Genomic DNA, 23,589 nt, shown 5'->3' on the forward strand with positions numbered 1-23,589 from the left:
ATACAATGGGAAGCTGGCCAAAATGTTAGAGAATTGACTTCTTCCTTTTTCTTTCGTAGAAGAAGAGGGGTTTTCTGGAATTTGTGGAGACACACTGTCCAAAATGTAATGTTCCAAGTCAGACCTATTTATCAACTTTTGCTATGTCAGCCCTGTATTATCAAGTGCCGGAATTGGTTGTTGAAGCAATGAATGAGAACAAAATTTAATCTATCCACCTCACAACAGACTTGTGGTGCACTTGACAAACTTCAGACTACATGTGCATCACTGAGCATTGAATCTCCTTAAAGAGGGTTCAGCAAAGGCTAGCTGCCGCCTCATCATTGCTGATGCTTTTCAAGGCACTTGTAGGCATCAAAAGTTTCAAGGTTCTTGATGGAGAAAGCACACACATCTGCCATTTTTCTCGAAGAATTACATATGAAAGTCTATGAATGGCTTCAATCCAATGCTAACAACTCTATTAGCATTGGATTTGTTGCCACTGGCAGCAGCAGTAATATTGTAAAGCCATAGCTGATCAAGGACACTTCAGGGTGCTATATTTAGCTCATTGCATCAAACTAATTGTGGAGGAGTTCATCAACCAAGAAGTAGTAGTCAGATTGACGTGATCAAACAATATGGCAGAGCAGACATAATTAATGGAGGCTCCGCTCGTTTCCTACTCAGAGACCTTGTTAACAATGTCATCTGGCAGGCCAGTGCCCTGAAGTGAGCACTAGAGGACCGTGGGGGGCCACAGCAGGTGGCACACTTAAGCGGTGGCAAGGATCTAACAGCAGGGAGCGGATGTCGTCTGATGCAACCAGGAGGGACGTTTCAGTGCTGTGGTTTTTCCTGAATCCAGATTGGGAGATGTCGAGGATGCTGTGAGGTATCAGGGTGGGTGTGTGTCCAGTGTCCTTCATGATAACTTCAAGATTGTATGGTTTGCAGTTACAACGCTTTTGTTGGTTAATAGTTACTTTTCTGTTTTTAAGTTTCATTTTATTTTTCTTTGGTGGACTCAAGCATGGATGACACTGTGAGACAAATGACGGGGAATGGAGAGCAGGGTCGGGAGAGGGGAGGGATCACCTGCACTTGTGTTATTGGCTACCCATAGGGATGGAGAAGGCTAACAGAAGCACAAATTATGAGAGATACAGGATGCTTGAAATCTTAATGTGGAACGTTAAGGGTCTGAATTCCCCCAATAAAAGATCACAACTTCAGAAATATTTTGGGGAACACCACTTTGATATAATCTCCCTGCAAGAAAATTATCTTAGGAGGGGGGATGGACATCGGTTGCACCACAAACAATACCCACATACCTACATGGCTTCATTGAGCACAAAACATAGTTGGGCAGCCTTATTGTTTCATACCTCCACTCACTTCCAGTTGCAGGGCATGAAATAGGACGAGTAGGGCAGATATTTAATAGCCAAGGGTTGTGTCAGAGGTAAATTGTGCACTGTAGCTATGCCCCCAACAGTGGACAATCTCAATCTGTCCTATCCTTTTTATCCATATTGGTAAGATACACAGAAGGTGACATTCTCCTTTTAGGTGATTTTACCTTAACATGGGATAGCACTCAGGACACTACCCACTCCAATATAGCCCAAACAAGCACTTTTATGAAGTCCGTCAATGCGGTCATCATCCGGTTAGGCATCTTTGGCACGTGGAGACCGCTCCACCCCACAGTAAAGGACTATACCTTCTTCTTACACTCACATAGATTGTATTTGATGATTGACAATTTTTTTCTGAGCCAACCCCTATGACAGGTACTTAGGATGGCGACTATTCACCCGATCATTATCTCTGACCATGCCCGCTAGGGAGAGGATTGAATTGGTCTACAACATGTTCCAAATTTTGCAGCTGATACTTCCCCAACATCTTATCATGCGACTGCTTATTACAAGACGAACTTTGGAAGGCACTCAGGGACTATTTCCACCACAACAATCTCACCGACACTTCGCACCTCACAACCTGGGATACATTCAAATGCATCTCTTTAGTGACCACACTGCACCAAAAAAAGATTAAGGAAAGACAAGACTTGGAAAGCAAATAGGTAGCAGCAGAATAGGCTCATAAAGATTCTCCCACCTGGTTCTTGCAGAAGAAGGTGACTTCTCAGAAAGGTAAACTGCAATCCAAATATACTAATAAAGCAGAAATCGCACTGTTGCGCCTGAATAAAACTTTGTATGAAAAGAGGAACAGAATAGGCCCAATGCGCGACAGCTAGGTGAAAGACTACATAGCCCAAATCTAAGATGAGTCAGGTGAGCCACACTACCTGGAGGAAGAAAAGGCCTGAATATTTTGAGATTTCTATGCCCGACTCTATACTTTGGAGTAGCCGGATGCACATAAACAAAAAGCTTACTTAAAGCAAGCGACCCTCTTGCAAGTTCCTAAAGAGGCTGATGAAACTGTAATAGCTCCCGTCACAAAAGAGGAGGTACAGGCAGCCATTGACTCTCTTCCTCTACACAAATCACCTGTTTCTGACAGTTTTAATGCCCATTTCGACAGAACCTTTGGCTCGGACTTAACCCTCCACCTCACTGAGCTTTTTAATCAGGTAATGACAGGCCATACTATTTCTCCTACTATGGGAGAAGCCCTACTTATGCTTATTCCTAAAACTGGGAGAACCCTCTGTCATGTACGTCATATTGCCCTTTCAGCTCTTCTGAATTTGGACGCAAAACTATGCTCAAAGATTCTGGCCTGACTTGATTCACCCCAATCAACTGGGATTCACTAAAGGTTGCCAAAAGCATGACAAATCTATGATGAGTAGTCCACCTGATGGAGAAGGTGACTAAGAAAAAGATTCCTGCCATACTGTTGGCACTTGATGTCAAAAAGGCTTTTGACTGTGTGGACTGGTCCTTTTTAATTGCAACCTTACTCCGGTTCGGGTTCAGTGACCAATTTATAGTCATGTTAATGAGCAGCTATACTTGCCCTCACTCACAAATTATGGTCAATGGTGTGGCCTCTGAATTTTTTGAACTGACAAGGGGGATGAGTCAGGGTTGCCCCCTCTCCATCCAGCTTTTTGCTCTCAGTGTTGAGCCCTTTGGGGCCAGAATTCGGGCACAACTGAGAACTTAGGGTATTCAGTTTGGCCTTGATGAGCATAAAATCTCACTATTCGCAGACAATGTCTTACCTTTTGTCACCAACCCTCGAGCTACTCTCCTTGCCATTCAGGAAGAGCTTGCCATATATATGAGCAGGTCTTGGGATTTAAGGTCAATCTGGGGAAATCTTACATGATTAATATGACGGTTTCCCCAATCAAGATGGAAGAGATCGCTTCGGAAACACCCTGCAAATGAATTTTAAGTGGTGGTTGCCCCTTTTCCTTACCTGGATGGGATGCATCAATGCCATAAGGTGACGGTGCACTGATGTACATAAAGAATTTTTCACGGAAGCCCATTCAATAATCACAAAGTTCATTTGGCAGGGAAGTAGAGCCCGACTATCTCACAAACTACTCACACGATGAGGGATTCGGGAGGCTTGGCACTCCTGAATCTTCAGATCTACTACAGAGCGACCCAACTTCGCATTATCTCTGAGTGGTCCCTGCAGACCTCGGACAAACGGTGGCTTCATATAGACCGTGCAGTGCAGGCCGGACAATATGGGACATACTTTGGAAACATAGCAAGGACCGACCAAGAAATGCTTACCTGAGCACTCCTATGGCCACCACTCTCAAAGTTTGGGATATAGCAACAAAAGCTTATTGGATGATGACTTTCCCCTCCCTAAAAAAAACCTATTCACTACAATGTGGCATACCCCCCAGTGCTGACACTGCAGCTTTTTGAAAGGTAGAAGGAGGGAGGGTGCCTGAAGATCTCGGACTTGTTTCACAGGAACAACATTCTAACATTCGAAAACTGTTGCAGGGACTTTCACTCACCCCCATCAGAACACTTCTACTACACTTAATTAAAGCACTGGATCTTAGACCCACAAATTTGCTCAATGGCTACCAGGGAGCTGCTCCCGATTGAACAGTTTATAAGACATGGGGAGTTGATGCAGGGAAATATCTCAACTCTCGATAAGCACATGATGTCGGCACATCGCATTTACACCCCACATTATGTCACATTTTGGGGGCATGTCCTTGGTTCCACAATAAAGGAAAAACAGTAGAATGTACTCTTTCAAGATATCACCAATTATAACCACTCCATGGGTTTAAGAGAGGCACATTATAAATGACTTTATAACTGTACATATATCGAGAAAACCTTAAAAAGATTTTTCCCTGCACATTCGATAGGTGCTGGAGGGACTCTGCATGCTGGGGGTTTTTCAACATATTTGGTGGGACTGTCCAACTATCTGTCCCTATTGGGGGGAAATGTTATCACAAATCAAAGAGGTTCTGGGTTACCCTATCCCCAATACTCTGGCACATGTATTGTTGGGTATCCGTGCGCCAGCCCAGAAGCATCAAACAGTGGGAGATTGCTCTATCATGTGATTAGCATTGGGAGCAGCCAAGATGACCTTGGCATAATTTTGGAAGAAATCAGAACCCCCTCCTATAGCTCTGTGGTACACCAGGCTTTGGCAGTTCCTCTCCATGGAGCAGTTGGCAGACATTTTGGCAGACTCGAGAAAGGGCTTTAAGTATATTTGGAAACCCCTGATGCAGTTCCTTTGTAAGGGTCTTCCTCTCATGTCCTGCTGCCCGCATCTTAGGGCACTTCATCTCTTTCATATGTAGAGGGTCTACCACCCTGGTTAGGAGAATCCCCTATAGCTGTACTCATCCTTGACGTGAACCCGTAAGCACTAGCTATCCATGCCAATATTGTCTCACCTTTTATTTTAGTTTTATTCTGTGACGCTATTTCGGTATTATGTTATCACAAATCATCAATGTGGTACCTACTTTAGCAATATGCAATATGTTCAGGACAGTGGAAGATATCCTACCTAATATATATTGTTCTCAGTGTAAGCCATTTGTCGACTATGATGAATCCATTTGTAACACACAGTCGGACATGGCTATGTACAAGATTTCAAATATTGTTTCTATCTGTACCACTAAAACTTCAATAAAGAAAGTTTAACAAAAAAAAGAAGTAGTAGTAAACAACATAGGCGGTCATTCTGACCGCGGCGGTCGGCGGTCGCCGCCCGCCAAGCGGTTCCCGCCGAAAGACCGCTCCGCGGTCAAAAGACCGCAGCGGCTATTCCGGCTTTCCCGCTGGGCCGGCGGGCGACCGCCAGAAGACCGCCGGCCGGCCCAGCGGGAAAGCCCCTGCAACAATGAAGCCGGCTCCGAATGGAGCCGGCGGAGTTGCAGGGGTGCGACGGGTGCAGTGGCACCTGTCGCGATTTTCACTGTCTGCAAAGCAGACAGTGAAAATCTTTGTGGGGCCCTGTTTGGGGGCCCCTGCACTGCCCATGCCAGTGGCATGGGCAGTGCAGGAGCCCCCAGGGGCCCCACGGCACCCGTTCCCGCCATCCTGGTTCTGGCGGTGGACACCGCCAGAAACAGGCTGGCGGGAAGGGGGTCGGAATCCCCATGGCGGTGCTGCAAGCAGCGCCGCCATGGCGGATTCCCTGGGCCAGCGGGAAACCGGCGGGAAACCGCCGGCTCCCCTTTTATGACCGCGGCTTTACCGTCGTGGTCAGAATCGCCCAGGAAGCACCGCCAGCCTGTTGACGGTGCTTCCGCTGCCCTCCGCCCTGGCGGTCATGGACTGCCAGGGTCGGAATTACCCCCATAGTGATTCAAAAGGTTTAGGCAATAAGATGAAAAGGCCCTGCACAAAGTGCCACAACAAAAGCCAGTTGCCCTGTCTGGCCTATAATTTAAACAATAACCAAAATATGTGGCAGGTGCTAAGATTAATCAAAAGTGCAAATATATAGCTCTGTTTTTTTAGTCAGAGTAATTGTCTCTATTGGTTCGATAGAGATAATCAGTGTCATTACAGAACAAAAATATAATGGAAAGCTTATAATGACATACTGTTACAGAGATCAACATTTGGAAGCAAAACTGGTTTTAGGTATTGTTGTCTTCAACCAACCTTCGGCCAACATATGCTTCATGGGGAACTATGCAGCTTCTTCAGGGCTGAAATAAAAGAGATAGACTTATTTCCATTCCATATTTGCATTCTTTGTATTACAAAAAGGTCATAGTCAAGTTAATTGACACAATTATATAAACAAACCTCGTCCTTAACATTTGTTAGCATATGACATTTTCTAGAAAGAAAAGACCATCTTTACAGATACTTTGCCCAAAGAACAAGCTAAGCAGATATTCCGTACAGATATTATAGAATGCTACTGTTATCAAAGGCATAGATTAACACAAAGTGATGTTCTGAGTTGAGTGCACTCCAACGCTTAATATAAAAGACACAACTGCCTCTTAGTTAACCCTATCATAAGGTCTCCTAAAAAAAGCTTTGCTCACCTAATATGATTATCCCTGTAATTTCATCAAAAGTCGTTTCCCAGGGAGTATCAAATTCAAAATATGTATGCAGTGCGTTGATTTATTTGAAAGATAAAAGGTTTAAAACAAGATCCTTAACTGTACATTGTGGTTCTTCAATATTGATATTTTTCGTAGATTTGCATGCTTGAGTCTTCCTTGTCGTCATGGTGGGAGCCGCACAGTATTTAAAATAAGCAGTACTAAAAAGTACATTGAAAGAACATAGAAAAGGCAAGAGACATTGTTAACCAATTCACATTGTTTTACCAGACACAAACTTCGGTCTATCAGAGGCTGGACCTAGGACCACTTCTCCTCTGCAGAGCCACCATACCTAAGAATTCGAGCACAAGGGTAAATATCCATATAGATATATCCGTGAGGTTCAAGAGTGGTAAGCATAAACGGGGAGGTCGGTGGTAAGCGTAAACGGGTAGGTGGGTGGGTCATACATGAATATAAGAAAGATATCAATACAGGCAAACCACTGAGTACAGTTAAGTAACCTTTTTTTTTCTCCAATAACAAATCTTTCATCTATTCACATGCTTGAATCAGAGTAGCGAACAGTAGGTAAACCTAATGTGTTTAGGCAAAACCACACTTAACCAGATGTACCCAGAAAAAGCTATGAACCATTGTGATGTAGAGATATCTTACTAGCAAACAAGAAAAACAACAGCTGAAATATATGCAATCCAGCACCATTACATCATGACATAGAGTGTATCCACAATAAATGGCCCACATTTTAACTTTGGTGGTAAGCACCGCCTACCGCCGCTGCGACGGCCACAAAAATACCGTGGCCGTGGCTAACATCCGTTCACCATAATATGACCACAGCCAGATTTCTGCCACAAGAAGGGTGGAAATCCGGCTGTGGCTATGCTGGCGGACGGTGTTAAGGTGGCGCTGCTACCACCAGCAGTGCAATGATAGTAGACCGCTGCCAGCCGTATTTAGGAAAAATAATATGGCCTGACTGTGTTCTGCTGGTGGGCGCTGCTGGCGGTAGCAGCGTCCGCCCCGTCCCCTGCCGGAAAACCCCCTGGATTCAGGTAAGTTGGGTTTCCGACGGGGAGGGGGTGAGGGGTGTTGTGTGTGTGTGGGTGTGTGTATGAATGTGTGAGTGTGTGCCTATATGCGAATGAGTGTGTAGGGTTGTTTGTACGTGTGCATGTGTGAGACTGCGTGTATAAATGCAAATGTGAATACATGTCTGTGTGTAAGTTTGGATGTGTGTACGGATGTGTGCATAAATGAATAAATGCATGCACGTATGAATGCGTGTATGCCTGTGGGAGTGAGTGTGTGAATGAGTGGTGTATGCCTGCGAGTGTGCTTGTATGGGGGGAGGGTTGGAAGCGGGGAGCGTGGATGGAGGGAGGGGTGGGAGTTGTCTGGGGAGTGTTGGGGGGGCTGGCCTCCTACCAGTGACAGGGAAGGAATTCCCTGTCACTGGTTGGGCCTACCGCCATGGTTTTCGTGGCGTTATGAAAGCCACGTAAATCATAGCGGTAGGCAGGGTCATAACCATAATGCCGCCGGCGGGACAGTGGCAGCCGCCAGATTGGAGATTGTTATCTCCAGCCCAGTGGCTGCTACCGCCATGGCGGTCAGTGTGGTACATTGGCAGGTTGGCTTCAGCCAACCCGCCAATGTCATAATGTGGCAGTATATTCCGCCAGCCTTTTGGCAGTACTACCGCCACATTTCCACTGACTGCCGGGGTCATAATGACCACCAATGTGTAACTCATTGAAAAAAAGTGATGTAAGACTGCCTGCCGAACAGCCACACTCGCTTTTCATGTCTAATCCAAACAGTATTGCTTAGTGAAAATATGGGCATTCTACCATGATGCTGCCCTGCAGATATGTAATAGCAACACTTCCACGAATAATGTTGTGCATGTAGCCATCTTCCTGGTCGAGTGTGCAGTCACTTTTCTGTTCAATGGTCTTCCTGTCTTGTTGAGGCAATAAGCAATAGCTGTAGATACCCGGCGCACTGTGCTGCTTCTTGAGAGTGTATAACCCATCCTAGGAGGTGTGAAAAAGATGAAAAGCTGATCAGCTTTCGTTCTGTGAATGTACAATTTTAAGCAGCGTTTGACATCTAGAGAGTAGAGAACCTTTTCCGCCTCGAAAGAAGGGTTCTTAAAGTACACTATCAAAATTATAGGTCCATTTAAATGAAAAGAAGTGGGAACCTTAGGAATTAATTTTGGGTTTATTCTCAACAGAACTTCATCGTCCTTCAACTGTAGAAAACGCTAAGAGATGGTAAAAGTCTAAAGCGGTCATTCCAACCCTGGCGGCCGGTGATAAAGCGGCGGCCAACCCGCCAACAGGCAGGCGGTCAAAAAAAAAGTATTCTGACCCTGGCGGGAACCGCCAACACAGCCCGCCACTTTAACACTCCGACCGCCACGGCGGGACAGACAAACAGCTCAGCGGTCACCGCCATCAGCCAGGCGGCAGACAATGTACCGCCCACCCTATCACAACTCACCAATCCGCCACCTTTTCCGGGGCGGGAGCCCCGCCGATAAAAACACGGCGGAAACAGACTACGAACGGGAAAACGCTCACCTATACACACTCCACGAGGAAGGAGGACAGCATGGAGCCCGAATTACACATCCTACCGGCTATTGTCTACCTGCTCATCTACCACGAGTACGAACGCCGGCGCAGACGACAACGGTGAGTACTGCACCTACGACACAGGGGAGGGGGAAGGAGGAAAGCTTACGGGCACACACATATGCGACCCCCCCCAACTATCTACTCACCAATGCAGAGCACCAAGTCACAGTGACACCACCCAAACCCCCCGGAAGAATGCAAAGACATAATTAAAGTGAGAAACAACATTTATGTATATAAGAGGTTCTTTGAAGTCATGGTAAAATAGCAATATGAATAGTAAAAAATCAAGTAAGAAAATTACGAAACCGATAAACATAGGCAATAAGTCCTGCACAGTCACCTAAATTTCCACTGTCCGTGGGCCAAAGTGGATCAACACATGGGCAAAGCCCACACAGGAGACCTGAGTCCGTTGGAGAGAACACTGCTGGGGCATCAGATGACAAAACTACAGGCACCTCAGGGGGAAGGAAAGGGGGGGCACCTCAGCCACATGAGTCCACGACGCCAGATCCACGAAGGGTCCACCATGCCCACTGTGCCATCCTGGGGAGTGCAAAGCCACAGTCTCACAAGTCTCTACAGTGGGTGGATTGCCCACTGTTACATCCTGGGGAGTGCAAAGACACAGTCCATCAGGTGGATTACAGAGACCACTGGTCATGGAGGAGGCATGGTGGGCAGAGTGCGTCGTGAAGGCCTGCCCGACACAGAACCGGGACTGCCAATGGGCCAGCGGTGCTTGACAGGAAGGACCCAGCGGAGCGGTGCTTGACAGGAAGGGCCCAGCGGAGCGGTGCTTGAGACGGCGGGGCCCAGCGGAGCGGTGCCTGACAGGAAGGGCCCAGCGGAGCGGTGCTTGAGACGGCGGGGCCCAGCGGAGCGGTGCTTGACAGGAAGGGCCCAGCGGAGAGGTGCTTGAGACGGCGGGCCCAGAGGAGCGGTGCTTGACAGGAAGGGGCCCAGCGGAGCGGTGCTTGACAGGAAGGGCCCAGCGGAGCGGTGCTTGACAGGAAGGGCCCAGCGGAGCGGTGCTTGAGACGGCGGGGCCCAGCGGAGCGGTGCCTGACAGGAAGGGCCCAGCGGAGCGGTGCTTGAGACGGCGGGGCCCAGCGGAGCGGTGCTTGACAAGAACGGCCCAGCGGAGCGGTGCTTGAGACGGCGGGGCCCAGCGGAGCGGTGCTTGACAGGAAGGGCCCAGCGGAGCGGTGCTTGAGACGGCGGGGCCCAGCGGAGCGGTGCTTGACAGAAAGGGCCCAGCGGAGCTGTGCTTGAGACGGCGGGGCCCAGCTGAGCGGTGCCTGACAGGAAGGGCCCAGCGGAGCAGTGCTTGAGACGGCGGGGCCCAGCGGAGCGGTGCTTGACAGGAAGGGGCCCAGCGGAGCGGTGCTTGACAGGAAGGGCCCAGCGGAGCGGAGCTTGAGACGGCGGGGACCAGCGGAGCGGTGCTTGACAGGAAGGGGCCCAGCGGAGCGGTGCTTGACAGGAAGGGCCCAGCAGAGCGGTGCTTGAGACGGCGGGCCCAGCGGAGCGGTGCTTGACAGGAAGGGCCCAGCGGAGCGGTGCTTGACAGGAAGGGCCCAGCGGAGCGGTGCTTGACAGGAAGGGCCCAGCGGAGCGGTGCTTGAGACGGCGGGGCCCAGCGGAGCGGTGCCTGACAGGAAGGGCCCAGCGGAGCGGTGCTTGAGACGGCGGGGCCCAGCGGAGCGGTGCTTGACAGGAAGGGCCCAGCGGAGCGGTGCTTGAGATGGCGGGGCCCAGCGGAGCGGTGCTTGACAGGAAGGGCCCAGCGGAGCGGTGCTTGAGACGGCGGGGCCCAGCGGAGCGGTGCTTGACAGGAAGGGCCCAGCGGAGTGGTGCTTGAGACGGCGGGGCCCAGCGGAGCGGTGCCTGACAGGAAGGGCCCAGCGGAGCAGTGCTTGAGACGGCGGGGCCCAGCGGAGCGGTGCTTGACAGGAAGGGGCCCAGCGGAGCGGTGCTTGACAGGAAGGGGCCCGGCGGAGCGGTGCTTGACAGGAAGGGCCCAGCGGAGCGGTGCTTGAGACGGCGGGGCCCAGCGGAGCGGTGCTTGACAGGAAGGGGCCCAGCGGAGCGGTGCTTGACAGGAAGGGCCCAGCGGAGCGGTGCTTGAGACGGCGGGGCCCAGCGGTGCTTGACAGGAAGGGCCCAGCGGAGCGGTGCTTGACAGGAAGGGCCCAGTGGAGCGGTGATTGAGACGGCGGGGCCCAGCGGAGTGGTGCTTGACAGGAAGGGCCCAGCGGAGCGGTGCTTGAGACGGCGGGGCCCAGCGGAGCGGTGCTTGACAGGAACGGCCCAGCGGAGCGGTGCTTGAGACGGCGGGGCCCAGCGGAGCGGTGCTTGACAGGAAGGGGCACAGCGGAGCGGTGCTTGACAGGAAGGGCCCAGCGGAGCGGTGCTTGAGACGGCGGGGCCCAGCGGAGCGGTGCTTGACAGGAAGGGCCCAGCGGAGCGGTGCTTGAGACGGCGGGGCCCAGCGGAGCGGTGCTTGAGACGGCGGGGCCCAGCGGAGCGGTGCTTGACAGGAACGGCCCAGCGGAGCGGTGCTTGAGACGGCGGGGCCCAGCGGAGCGGTGCTTGACAGGAAGAGCCCAGCGGAGCGGTGCTTGAGACGGCGGGGCCCAGCGGAGCGGCGCCTGACAGGAAGGGCTCAGCGGAGCGGTGCTTGAGACGGCGGGGCCCAGCGGAGCGGTGCTTAACAGGAAGGGGCCCAGCGGAGCGGTGCCTGACAGGAAGGGCCCAGCGGAGCGGTGCTTGAGACGACGGGGCCCAGCGGAGCGGTGCTTGACAGGAAGGGGCCCAGCGGAGCAGTGCTTGACAGGAAGGGCCCAGCGAAGCGGTGCTTGAGACGGCGGGGCCCAGCGGAGCGGTGCTTGACAGGAAGGGCCCAGCGGAGCGGTGCTTGAGACGGCGGGGCCCAGCGGAGTGGTGCCTCACAGGAAGGGCCCAGCGGAGCGGTGCTTGAGACGGCGGGGCCCAGCGGAGCGGTGCCTGACAGGAAGGGGCCCAGCGGAGCGGTGCTTGACAGGAAGGGCCCAGCGGAGCGGTGCTTGAGACGGCGGGGCCCAGCGGAGTGGTGCCTCACAGGAAGGGCCCAGCGGAGCAGTGCTTGAGACGGCGGGGCCCGGCGGGGCCCAGCGGAGCGGTGCTTGACAGGAAGGGGCCCAGCGGAGCGGTGCTTGACAGGAAGGGCCCAGCGGAGCGGTGCTTGAGACGGCGGGGCCCAGCGGAGCGGTGCTTGACAGGAAGGGCCCAGCGGAGCGGTGCTTGAGACGGCGGGGCCCAGCGGAGTGGTGCCTCACAGGAAGGGCCCAGCGGAGCAGTGCTTGAGACGGCGGGGCCCAGCGGAGCGGTGCTTGACAGGAAGGGGCCCAGCGGAGCGGTGCTTGACAGGAAGGGCCCAGCGGAGCGGTGCTTGAGACGGCGGGGCCCAGCAGAGCGGTGCTTGACTGGAAGGGCCCAGCGGAGCGGTGCTTGAGACGGCGGGTCCCAGCGGAGTGGTGCTTGACAGGAAGGGCCCAGCGGAGCGGTGCTTGAGACGGCGGGGCCCAGCAGAGCGGTGCTTGACAGGAAGGGCCCAGCGGAGCGGTGCTTGACAGGAAGGGCCCAGCGGAGCGGTGCTTGAGACGGCGGGCCCTCTTCAGCGGTGTCTTACTGCACGGCTGGGCCCTCTTCAGCGGTGCCTTTCTGCACGACGGGGCCCTCTTCAGCGGTGTCTTTCTGCACGGCGGGGCCCTTTTCAGCGGTGCCTTTCTGCACGGCGGGGCACTCTTCAGCGGTGCCTTTCTGCACGGCGGGCCCTCTTCAGCGGTGTCTTTCTGCACGGCGGGGCCCTCTTCAGCGGTGCCTTTCTGCACTGCGGGCCCTCTTCAGCCTTGTCTTTCTGCACGGCGGGGCCCTCTTCAGCGGTGCCTTTCTGCACGGCGGGGCCCTCTTCAGCGGTGCCTTTCTGCACGGCGGGGCCCTCTTCAGCGGTGTCTTTCTGCACGGCGGGGCCCTCTTCAGCTGTGCCTTCCTGCACGGCGGGGCCCTCTTCAGCGGTGCTTGTCCAGTCATCCAAGGGAGCCAGACCTGGCCAGGACTCCCTGCTTAATCGCCCTCCGACCGTGCAGTTGCTGGACTCTTCTGTGACGGAGTCCTGGGCCCGTGGGTGTCCTCCCTCACACCCGGGATGGGGCTTGTGGGGCCCTCCTGGTCCGCGCCCCTGCTGGCTGACTTCTCCGCCCTGCTGCCCTTGCCCTCCTTCGATGAGGCTCTCTGGCCCTTGCCTCCCCTGGATGTTGTGGCAGGTGAGGGCCCAGGACTTTGCTCCTTGGGGGCAGCCGTGTCAGTCTTCTCGCGGCGGCCCCTGATTTTACGGGTCCTCTTCCCAGGGTGGGGGCTGGCTGTTCCCTTGCTGCTGGCCGATGTATCTGTGCTGGGAAAGGGTGGACTCCAAAACCCCTGCACAATGGTGACACTTGAAGCAGGGCTGGTGGTGGCTGAGGTGCTCTTGGGACTCTTAGCAGATGGAGGGGGTGGGTCAGGTGGGGCAAAGAGGTTAAGTTTGGAGAGGTAAAGTTTTTTAGGACCAATGTAAAGGGTAGGTGTAGTGGGTATGGGAGTGGAGGAAGAGGATGTGGTTGTAGGAGAGTCAGGTGTGCTGTCTTTGGGTGCAGGTGCTTGTGACATAGGCTGTCGTGAGGTGGTTGGCTGTTGGGTGGGTGGCTGCCTGCGTTTGTGTGTCTTGGAAGAGGGGGTGACAGACACAGTGGGAGAGGACACAGGGGACGTGTAAAAGGCAGTGGGGGTGGTGACTGCACGTGTGTGGACTGTACTGGAGGGTGTGCTGGTGATGGAAGTACTGGCTGATGGTGGTGTGCATGCAGGTGTGAGTGGAAACGTCACAGGGAGGGAGGAGGGAGACGAGGAGGAGGGCGACACAGGGGTGGTAGTGACTGTTGGCATGTCTGCATCTGGGTGTTGCTTGGGTGAATGCTTGTGTGATCTGTGGTGCTTATGTCTGGATGAGCTGCCCTTGGGTGTTGAGGTGTGTGCAGGCTGGTCTGATGGTGTGGATGGGATAGGCTGAGGAACAGGAGACAGAGACAGGGTGGAGGCAGTTAGAAGAGGGAGGCTGGAAACAGGGACAATGGCTGCCGTCAGTGCTGAGGCCAGAGCATTGAACGATCGTTGATGGGCAGCCTGACCCGAATGAATGCCCTCCAGGTATGCATTGCTCCGATGCACCTCCCTCTCTACCCCCTGGATGGCATTCAAAAGGGTAGACTGCCCAACAATGATGGTCTGTAGGAGGTCAATAACCTCCGCACTGAGGGCAGCAGGGGTAACAGGGGCAGGGCCTGAGGTGCCTGGGGCGAAGGAGATGCCTGCCTTCTTGGGCGAGCGGGCACGGAGCGAAGGCTGAGGGGCTGCTGGGAGGGCGGAGCTGGTGCGCTGGGTGGCAGCTGTACCTGTAGAGGCGGGGGGCCCGGATGTTGCCGCCACCGCTAGGGAGCTCCCTTCCGAGGACGTGTCGGTGTCGCTGGTATCACCACGGGTCCCCGTTGTGGTGCTCCCCTCGCCCTCCGTATCACTGGTGACCTCGGTGTCTGTAGCATGGCCCACCGGGGCCTTGTGAGTTGCAGCTCCCTCGTGCTCCGATGCCAATTCTCCTCCGCCTGATGATGCTAATGCACACATGCACAAGAAGACAAAGAAAAAGGGTGGGGGGAGAAATAAAAACAGGTTGAGTGCATGCATTGTCAACACCGTTGGCGGAGAGGACAGACACAGGAGCCTCATGCACTACGCCGCGCAATCGGGGTACACTACTCAGTACTTGTGACTAGGCCAACAGGTCTATGGACAACATATGTGCACATGGGTGATGCTGGACCATGGATTGCTGTACTTGGCACCCTACAGAGGTGGGGGGCGGGGGCACAGGGCCATGCCTAAAGGAGGGGACTACACTACAGAAAGCGCCCTGACTTAATGTCACCCACAGCCCTCCTCCCCCACCCAGGCACCTCCACTGAGCGTAAAGATAGCAGTATGTGCTGGTACTCACCCCCTTGTGTCTGCTGTGATGTCCTCAAGCGCCCATCCAATTCGGGGTAGGCCACCGCCAGGATCCGGGACATCAGGGTGGTCAAGGTACGACTGGCACCCCTCCTACGTTGGGAGGCCATCCCCAGCAGTGACTCGGCGGTCTTCCTGGTCCTGCGGCGGATGTCCTCCCACCTCTTTCGGCAGTGGGTGCCCCGTCTTGTGTGGACCCCCAGGGCCCGGACTTCCTTGGCGATGGCACGCCAAATGTCGACTTTCTGATGGGCGCTGACCTATTTGACATGTACAGGGTGGGAAAGGAAATTTCAACATTTTTCTGCATGTTAGATGTGATTGCCCCCCCTCCCCAACCCTGCCATGTGGCACATGCTCTCATCTGTCGTGCCTTGCACTCCTCATTTGCTCCCCACCCCACCATCTTACATCCACCATACACAACCCAGGCATAGCCCATTCAACGTGCACCCAGTGTACTTACCTGTTGGTCTGGAGGACCGTAGAGTAGCGCATACTGGGGTAGGACCCCATCCACAAGTTTCTCCAACTCTTCTGAAGTGAAGGCAGGGGCCCTTTCCCCAGTCACAGCAGCCATTGTCTCTTCCAGACCGAGGTCACAGCAGCACTTGCAGTATAGGTCCTCTCCTGTGGATGATCAGGTCTCGAGTGATTAAGCAGATAGAAAATGGCGGTCACACCCGCGGCGGTGCGTACCGCGGCAGTGCGTACCGCGACCGCTGGCGCACATCGTCATTGGCTCCTGAGACCCATAGGGTTCAATGTTAACCAATGCTGCTTTGCGCCGCGGTCTTCGACCGCCTACCGCCACGGTGAGCCACGCCAGCGCAGTGACCTCACATCCCACTGTCACACTTCACAGGTCAGGCAGCCGCCATTTCAAGGGCCCACATGGCCTGATTTCTACTGTGTCACACAGGCCTAGGCCGTGCATTGCCACTCATACAAGCCATTCAATGCATAGCGAATCGTGTATTGTGCAAGCTGTGGGAACGAACCTGAGGGTTGCTTGACTCTGTGCTCCATGTTGTCCTTCCTAGGCACCGTCCACTGGGACTTGCGAGGAGAAGGATGAATCCTCCCGTGTACCGACCGCTGGTGGACCTGTCGACAATGGAAGAACTACATATTATACTTCGATACCGACTTGACCGAGCCACTATACATGAACTGTGTGCCCAGCTGGAGCCAGACCTGATGTCCCCCATCCGCCAACCCACAGGGATTCCCCCTCTGGTGCAGGTGCTGTCAGTACTCCATTTTTTGGCAAGTGGGTCTTTTCAGACAACAGTGGCCATGTCATCAGGGATGTCTCAGCCTATGTTTTCTAAGGTTTTGTCCAGAGTGTTGTCTGCCATGATGAAATACATGCGGAGATACATTGTTTTCCCTGAGGAGGGTGATTTGGCTACAGTGAAGGGTGATTTCTATGCCCTTGGACATATCCCCAACATCATTGGTGCCATTGATGGGACCCATGTGGCTTTAGTACCCCCAAAAGACAATGAGCAGGTGTACAGAAATAGAAAAGGTTACCATTCGATGAATGTCCAGGTGGTCTGTTTGGCTGACCAGTACATCTCCCATCTAAATGCCAAGTTCCCTGGGTCAGTGCATGACGCGTATGTCATGCGAAATAGCAGCATCCCTTATGTGATGGAACAGCTACAGAGACACCGTGTGTGGCTAATAGGTGACTCTGGTTACCCCAACCTGCCTTGGCTATTGACCCCAGTGAGGAATCCCCGGACCAGGGCAGAGGAACGGTACAATGAGGCACATGGGCGAACTAGGAGGATTATAGAACGGACCCTCGGGGTCCTGAAGGCCAGGTTTAGGTGCCTGCATATGACAGGGGGATCCCTTGTGTACTCACCAAAGAAGGTGTGTCATATCATCGTGGCCTGCTGTATGCTTCACAACCTGGCTTTGCGACGCCAGGTGCCTTTCCTGCAGGAGGATGGTCCAGATGGTGGTGTTGTAGCAGCTGTGGAGCCTGTGGAGAGTGAAGAGGAGGAAGACGACGGGGACGACACGGACAACAGGGACACAGTTATACAACAGTATTTTCAGTAGCACCCAGGTAAGAATCACCCACGCCATTTTACATTTACTTCTGGCCTCCTGCATCTCTACTTTCTGTGTTTCCCCCCAGTTCCTTTTCACTGATTTTTGACTTTCCCTTCCCTTTTCAGAGCTGTATGACCCACAGCGTGACTTCTGCTTTGTTTGCCCATGGACTAATGCTTATTGACACTGGTATGTCCCCCCCCCCTCCTACCTCTTATGGCGGCCGCTGCGCGACTGCGCAGTGGGCGCGCGCAGCGGGCACGCCGCTGGCGCGCCGGAGGCGCGCCAGAGGCAAGCCCGTCTGCGCCCGTCCGCGCCTGGCCCGCGCCCAGCGCCACGACCCCTGGTCCCCAGCTCCCCCAAGCCCCGCTGATCCGCTACGACCCCACCACCCTCCACGCCCTCAACCCAGGGCGCTCCAAAACCTGCTTCCTAGCTCACCCCAAACGCACCCATGGACCCTTCGCCTGCAACTCCTGCAAACGCATCTTCCACCACGCAACTACCACGACCACAAGCCCACGCGCCATCAACCACCTCAAGTGCATCCTGGTCAACGCTCGTTCCGTCCACAAGCACGCCGTTGAACTTTGGGACCTCCTGGACTCCACAGCCCCGGACGTCGCCTTCATCACGGAGACATGGATGAACGCCTCCTCTGCTCCAGACATCGCTACCGCCATCCCCGAAGGCTACAAGATCTCCAGAAAAGACCGCACCAACCAAGTAGGAGGAGGTGTCGCCATCATCTTCAAAGACTCCATCAGCGTCACCACCTCCACCGAAGACCCCCCCCTCGCCGCTGAACACCTGCATTTTCAGATTCGCACCGACCCAAGGACCACCCTCAGAGGATCCCTCGTCTACCGTCCTCCCGGACCTCGCGCCTCTTTCAGCGACGCCATCGCCGACTTCATCTCCCCGCACGCCCTCGCCTCACCGGACTACATCCTCCTAGGCGACCTCAACTTCCATCTGGAACAAAACAACGACCCCAACACCACCACCCTGCTCGACAACCTCGCCAACCTCGGCCTCAAACAACTGGTGAACACCGCCACCCACATCGCCGGACACACGCTCGACCCTATCTTCTCCGCCAGCAAACACGTCTTCTTCAGCCACACCTCTGCCCTACACTGGACCGACCACAGCTGCGTCCACTTCACATTCCGACGCGAGACCTCCCACCTCCGCACTCAACCCATCCCTCGTCGACAGTGGAACAAGATCCCTGAAGAGCAACTCTTCTCCGCTCTCGCCGCCAACCAACCCACCCTCACCACCGACCCCAACGACGCAGCTCTCAACCTCACAAACTGGATCTCCAACTGCGCTGACAACCTTGCTCCCCTCAAACGCACGCATCGACAGACCAACACCAAAAAACCTCTCTGGTTCTCTGACACCCTCAAAGAATCAAAGAAAACTTGTCGTGCCCTTGAGAAGGCCTGGCGCAAGGACCACACCGCTGACAACATGACCGCCCTCAAGAACGCTACACGCGAACACCACCACCTGATCCGCACTGCCAAAAGGAACTTTTTCACCGACAGACTAGACAAAAACAGCCACAACAGCAGAGAACTCTTCAGCATCGTCAAAGAATTATCCAACCCCAGCGCCAGCGCCAACGCCGTCACGCCCTCACAGGATTTGTGCGAATCCCTCGCCACTTTCTTCCATCGCAAGATCAGCGACCTCCACGACAGCTTCGGACACCAGACCCAACCATACACCACTGAACCCGCTTCCCCGGACATCACCCTCAACAACTGGACCCACATCAACACGGAAGAAACCAAATCCATCATGAACTCTATCCACTCCGGCGCCCCTTCGGACCCCTGCCCGCACTTCATCTTTAACAAAGCCGACGACATCATCGCCCCGCACCTCCAGACCGTCATCAACTCTTCTTTTTCTTCTGCTACCTTCCCCGAATGCTGGAAGCACGCTGAAGTCAACGCCCTACTAAAGAAACCTACGGCTGACCCAAGCGACCTGAAAAACTTCCGCCCCATCTCTCTTCTACCTTTCCCAGCCAAGGTAATAGAAAAGACCGTCAACAAACAGCTGACCACCTTCCTGGAAGACAACAACCTGCTCGACCCTTCACAAACCGGATTCCGAACCAACCACAGCACGGAAACCGCCCTCATCTCAGTCACAGACGACATCAGAACCTTGATGGACAACGGTGAAACAGTCGCCCTCATTCTCCTCGACCTCTCGGCTGCCTTTGACACCGTCTGTCACCGCACCCTAATCACCCGCCTACGCTCCACCGGGATCCAAGGCCAGGCCCTGGACTGGATCGCCTCCTTCCTCGCTAACCGCTCCCAAAGAGTTTACCTCCCTCCGTTTCGCTCAGAACCCACCAAGATCATCTGCGGCGTACCTCAAGGCTCATCGCTCAGCCCGACACTCTTCAATGTCTACATGAGCCCCCTCGCCGACATCGTACGCAAGCACGACATCATCATCACCTCCTACGCCGACGACACCCAACTTGTACTCTCCCTCACCAAGGACCCCGCCAGCGCCAAGACCAACCTACAAGAGGGTATGAAGGACGTCGCAGATTGGATGAGGTTCAGCCGCCTAAAGCTGAACTCTGAAAAAACGGAAGTCCTCATCCTCGGCAACACCCCGTCCGCCTGGGACGACTCCTGGTGGCCCACGGCCCTCGGCACCGCACCGACCCCCGCAGACCACGCCCGCAACCTCGGCTTCATCTTGGACCCTCTTCTCACCATGACCAAGCAAGTCAACGCCGTGTCCTCCGCCTGCTTCCTCACTCTCCGCATGCTCCGCAAGATCTTCCGCTGGATCCCCGCCGACACCAGAAAAACCGTGACCCACGCCCTTGTCACGAGTCGCCTGGACTACGGCAACACCCTCTACGCCGGGACCACCGCCAAACTCCAAAACCGCCTGCAACGCATCCAAAACGCCTCGGCCCGCCTCATCCTCGACGTACCCCGCAACAGCCACATCTCCGCACACCTGAGACACCTGCATTGGCTCCCAGTCAGCAAAAGGATCACCTTCCGTCTTCTCACCCACGCACACAAAGCCCTCCACAACAAGGGACCGGAATACCTCAACAGACGCCTCAGCTTCTACGTCCCCACCCGCCCCCTCCGCTCCGCTGGCCTCGCACTTGCTGCCGTCCCTCGCACCCGCCGCTCCACGGCGGGTGGGAGATCTTTCTCCTTCCTGGCGGCCAAGACCTGGAACTCCCTCCCCACCAGCCTCAGGACCACCCAGGACCACTCCGCTTTCCGGAGACTCCTAAAGACTTGGCTGTTCGAGCAGCGATAACCCTCCCTTTCCCCCCTAGCGCCTTGAGACCCGCACGGGTGAGTAGCGCGCTTTATAAATGTTAATGATTTGATTTGATTTATGTTGTCATCACAATGTAAATGAACATTATTGCACCGTTACAAGCAGACTCCTGACATTTGAAGTGCAATTGGTGATTTATTTTAAGTGCTGCGTATAGGTCCGTGATAGTAAAACGGTGATGGGTGGGGGTGGAGTAATGTCCATGGCAGAGTCCAGTTCTCAGTAGCACAGGTGCAATGTCCATATGCCAGTGGAAGGATGGAGCAGGGGCAGTTCAAGGTTGGACAGGGTGACAATGTGGGACAGTGGGATGACATCAGGGGGTATCTTAGGCTGGCGGGGGTCTTGGCATCCTACTCTGTCTTCTTGTGTGATCTCAGGTTCCGCTTGCGGGGTGGTTGATCTTCAGCAGGAGGTGGGGTTCTGGTGGCCTGTCGTGGTGTGGGGGCCTCCTGTCCACTTGCGCCGGCGGAGGTGGTAGGCTGTTCGTCGTCCGGGCTGGTGACAGGGGCCATTTGGGGTGCCACATGGTCCCGCAATGTGGTGACTATCTGGTTGAGGGCCAGGACGATGGTCCCCATTGCGGTACCGATGTGCCGGAGTTCGTCTCTGAACCCCATGTACCGTTCCTCCTGCTGTGCCTGGATCTCCTGGAACCTGGCCAGTACCATCGCCATCGTCTCCTGGGAGCGGTGGTATGCTCCCATGATGGTGGTGAGGGCCTCTTGGAGAGTGGGTTCCCTGGCCCGGTCAACCCCCTCTTGCACAGCAGCCCTCCCAGTTGCCCTGTTTCCCCGGGCCTCTGTCCCCTGGATGGTGTGCCCACTACCACTGCCCCCAGGTCCCTGTTGTTGTTGGGGTGGTGGGTCAGCCTGGGTGCCCTGTAGTGGCGGACACACCGATGATTGACGCGTCCTGGAGACAGAGGCATGGGTCCGCTGGGTGGGAGCTGTGCTGGTATTCCCAGAGGGGGTTGGGTCTGCTGCGGCCTGTGTCTGTGTGTGGTGAACCGACTGTCCAGAGGTCCCCGATGGTCCGGGCTGGTCATCAGGTTCCAGGTCGACAGAGCTGCTGTCATCACTGGGGGCCTGTTCTGGGGGCGAGATGGACAAATCTGGACCCTCCTGGCCGGTGTGTTGGCGTTCGGGCCCTGCAGGGGTAAAAGAGTATGGTTATTGCTTCTGTGTGTGCCATGGCGTGCGATTTGTGGGTGCCCTTGTCCCCCAGTGCTGGCATTCCCTTGTGGGAGGAGTTGTGAGGGTGGTTTGGGGGGGGGGGGTGGGTATGTGCAGTGGTCATGCTTGGGTGATGGGTGTCCATGGTTTGTGTTGGCATTCAGGGATTGGTGTTGTGTTGGGTGGGTTGTGCTGGTGAGACATTGGCAGGGAGGAAGTGTGCTGGGGGGTTGGGGGTGAGGGTGGGGGTGCGGGTTGGCATGCTGGTGGTTGGGGGGGGTGAAGTATTTGGGATTAGACTTACCAGAGTCCATTCCTCCGCCTACTCCAGCGAGGCCCGCAGGATGCAGGATGTTCAAGACCTCTTGCACCCATGATGTGAATTCGGGAGGAGTGGGTGGGGGTCCGCCGCCAGTCTTCTGCAATGCGATGTTGTGTCTTGACACCATCGACCGCACCTTCCCCCGTAGGTCGTTCCAACGCTTTCGGATGTCTTCCCGGTTTCTGGGATGCTGTCCCACAGCGTTGACCCTGTCGACGATCCTTTGCCATAGCTCCGCCTTCCTGGCTATTGTGGTGTGCTGCACCTGTGTGCCGAATAGCTGGGGCTCTACCCTGATTATTTCCTCCACCATGACCCTGAGTTCTTGGTCCGAGAACCTGGGGTGTCTTTGGGGTGCCATGGGGTGGTGTGGGGTGGTGTTTGTGGTGATGGGTGTGGTGTGTGTGGTGGTGTGTGGTGTTTTGTGCGTGGATGTAGTGTGGGTGATGATGTTGTGTTCCTCTGTGTGTTGGGGTTTGCGATAGCTGTGCTCTCTCTCTCTCTCTCTCTCTCTCGCCTTCTCTCCGAATTTCTAGTAGTGAGGGTTTGTGGGTGATGTGGGTGTGTGTTTTATAGTTGATTGGATGTGTGAGAGTGGTGTGTGTATGTGTATCAGGTGTGTGTATTTCGAATTGTCCAATGTGGCTGTGTTTTGTAAAGGTGTGTGTATTTTGACCGCGGCGGTGTGTACCGCCAATGGAATACCACGGTTGAAAGACTGCTGCGTGGATACGTGGGTCGTAATGGCATGGGCGTGTTCGTGTTGGCGTGACGGTGGAGGTTTGGTCATCTCCAGTTTATCGCTGACCGCTGATGAGGCGGCCTTCCGTGGATGTCGGGTTTTTGGCGGTTTGGAAGTTGTGGGTCAGAATGACCGTGGCGGTTTGCCGCGGCCGCGGCGGTAGAATGGCGGACTTCTGACCGGCGGTAAGAGCCTTTTACCGCCGAGGTCAGAATGACCCCCTAATAAATCTTGCTAGCACTCCTGGTCGATGTGAGGGCAAGTACAAGGGCCAACTTCCATGAGACATACATTATGTCCCCCTTATGAATACGTTTTAATGGTGGCTTCATAAGCTGAGAAAGAACTGTTTTCAACTGCCAGGATGTAGCAGGTGTTTTGATCTGTGGAAAGGCCCTGAACAGACCTTTCATGAATTCCTTTACCAGTCTAATGAACTATAAAGAGATTTCCCCAGTCTCTGCAGAAGCTGGAAATTGCCAGGAAGAATGATGGAAGAATGTGCCAAGCCTGATTTTGGCAAGTGAAGAAGATATGGCAGCAGTTGCTCTGGAGAAGAGTGAATAGGATGAATGTAATTTTTGATAGACCAAAAACAGAATCGCTTCCTCTGTGCCACATAAGATTTGTTTGTGGAAAAAGCTCTTGCCTATTCTAGTGCAGATCTGCAT

The sequence above is a fragment of the Pleurodeles waltl genome, chromosome 11 (assembly GCF_031143425.1).
Source record: "Pleurodeles waltl isolate 20211129_DDA chromosome 11, aPleWal1.hap1.20221129, whole genome shotgun sequence".
In the NCBI taxonomy this organism is placed as follows: Eukaryota; Metazoa; Chordata; class Amphibia; order Caudata; family Salamandridae; genus Pleurodeles; species Pleurodeles waltl.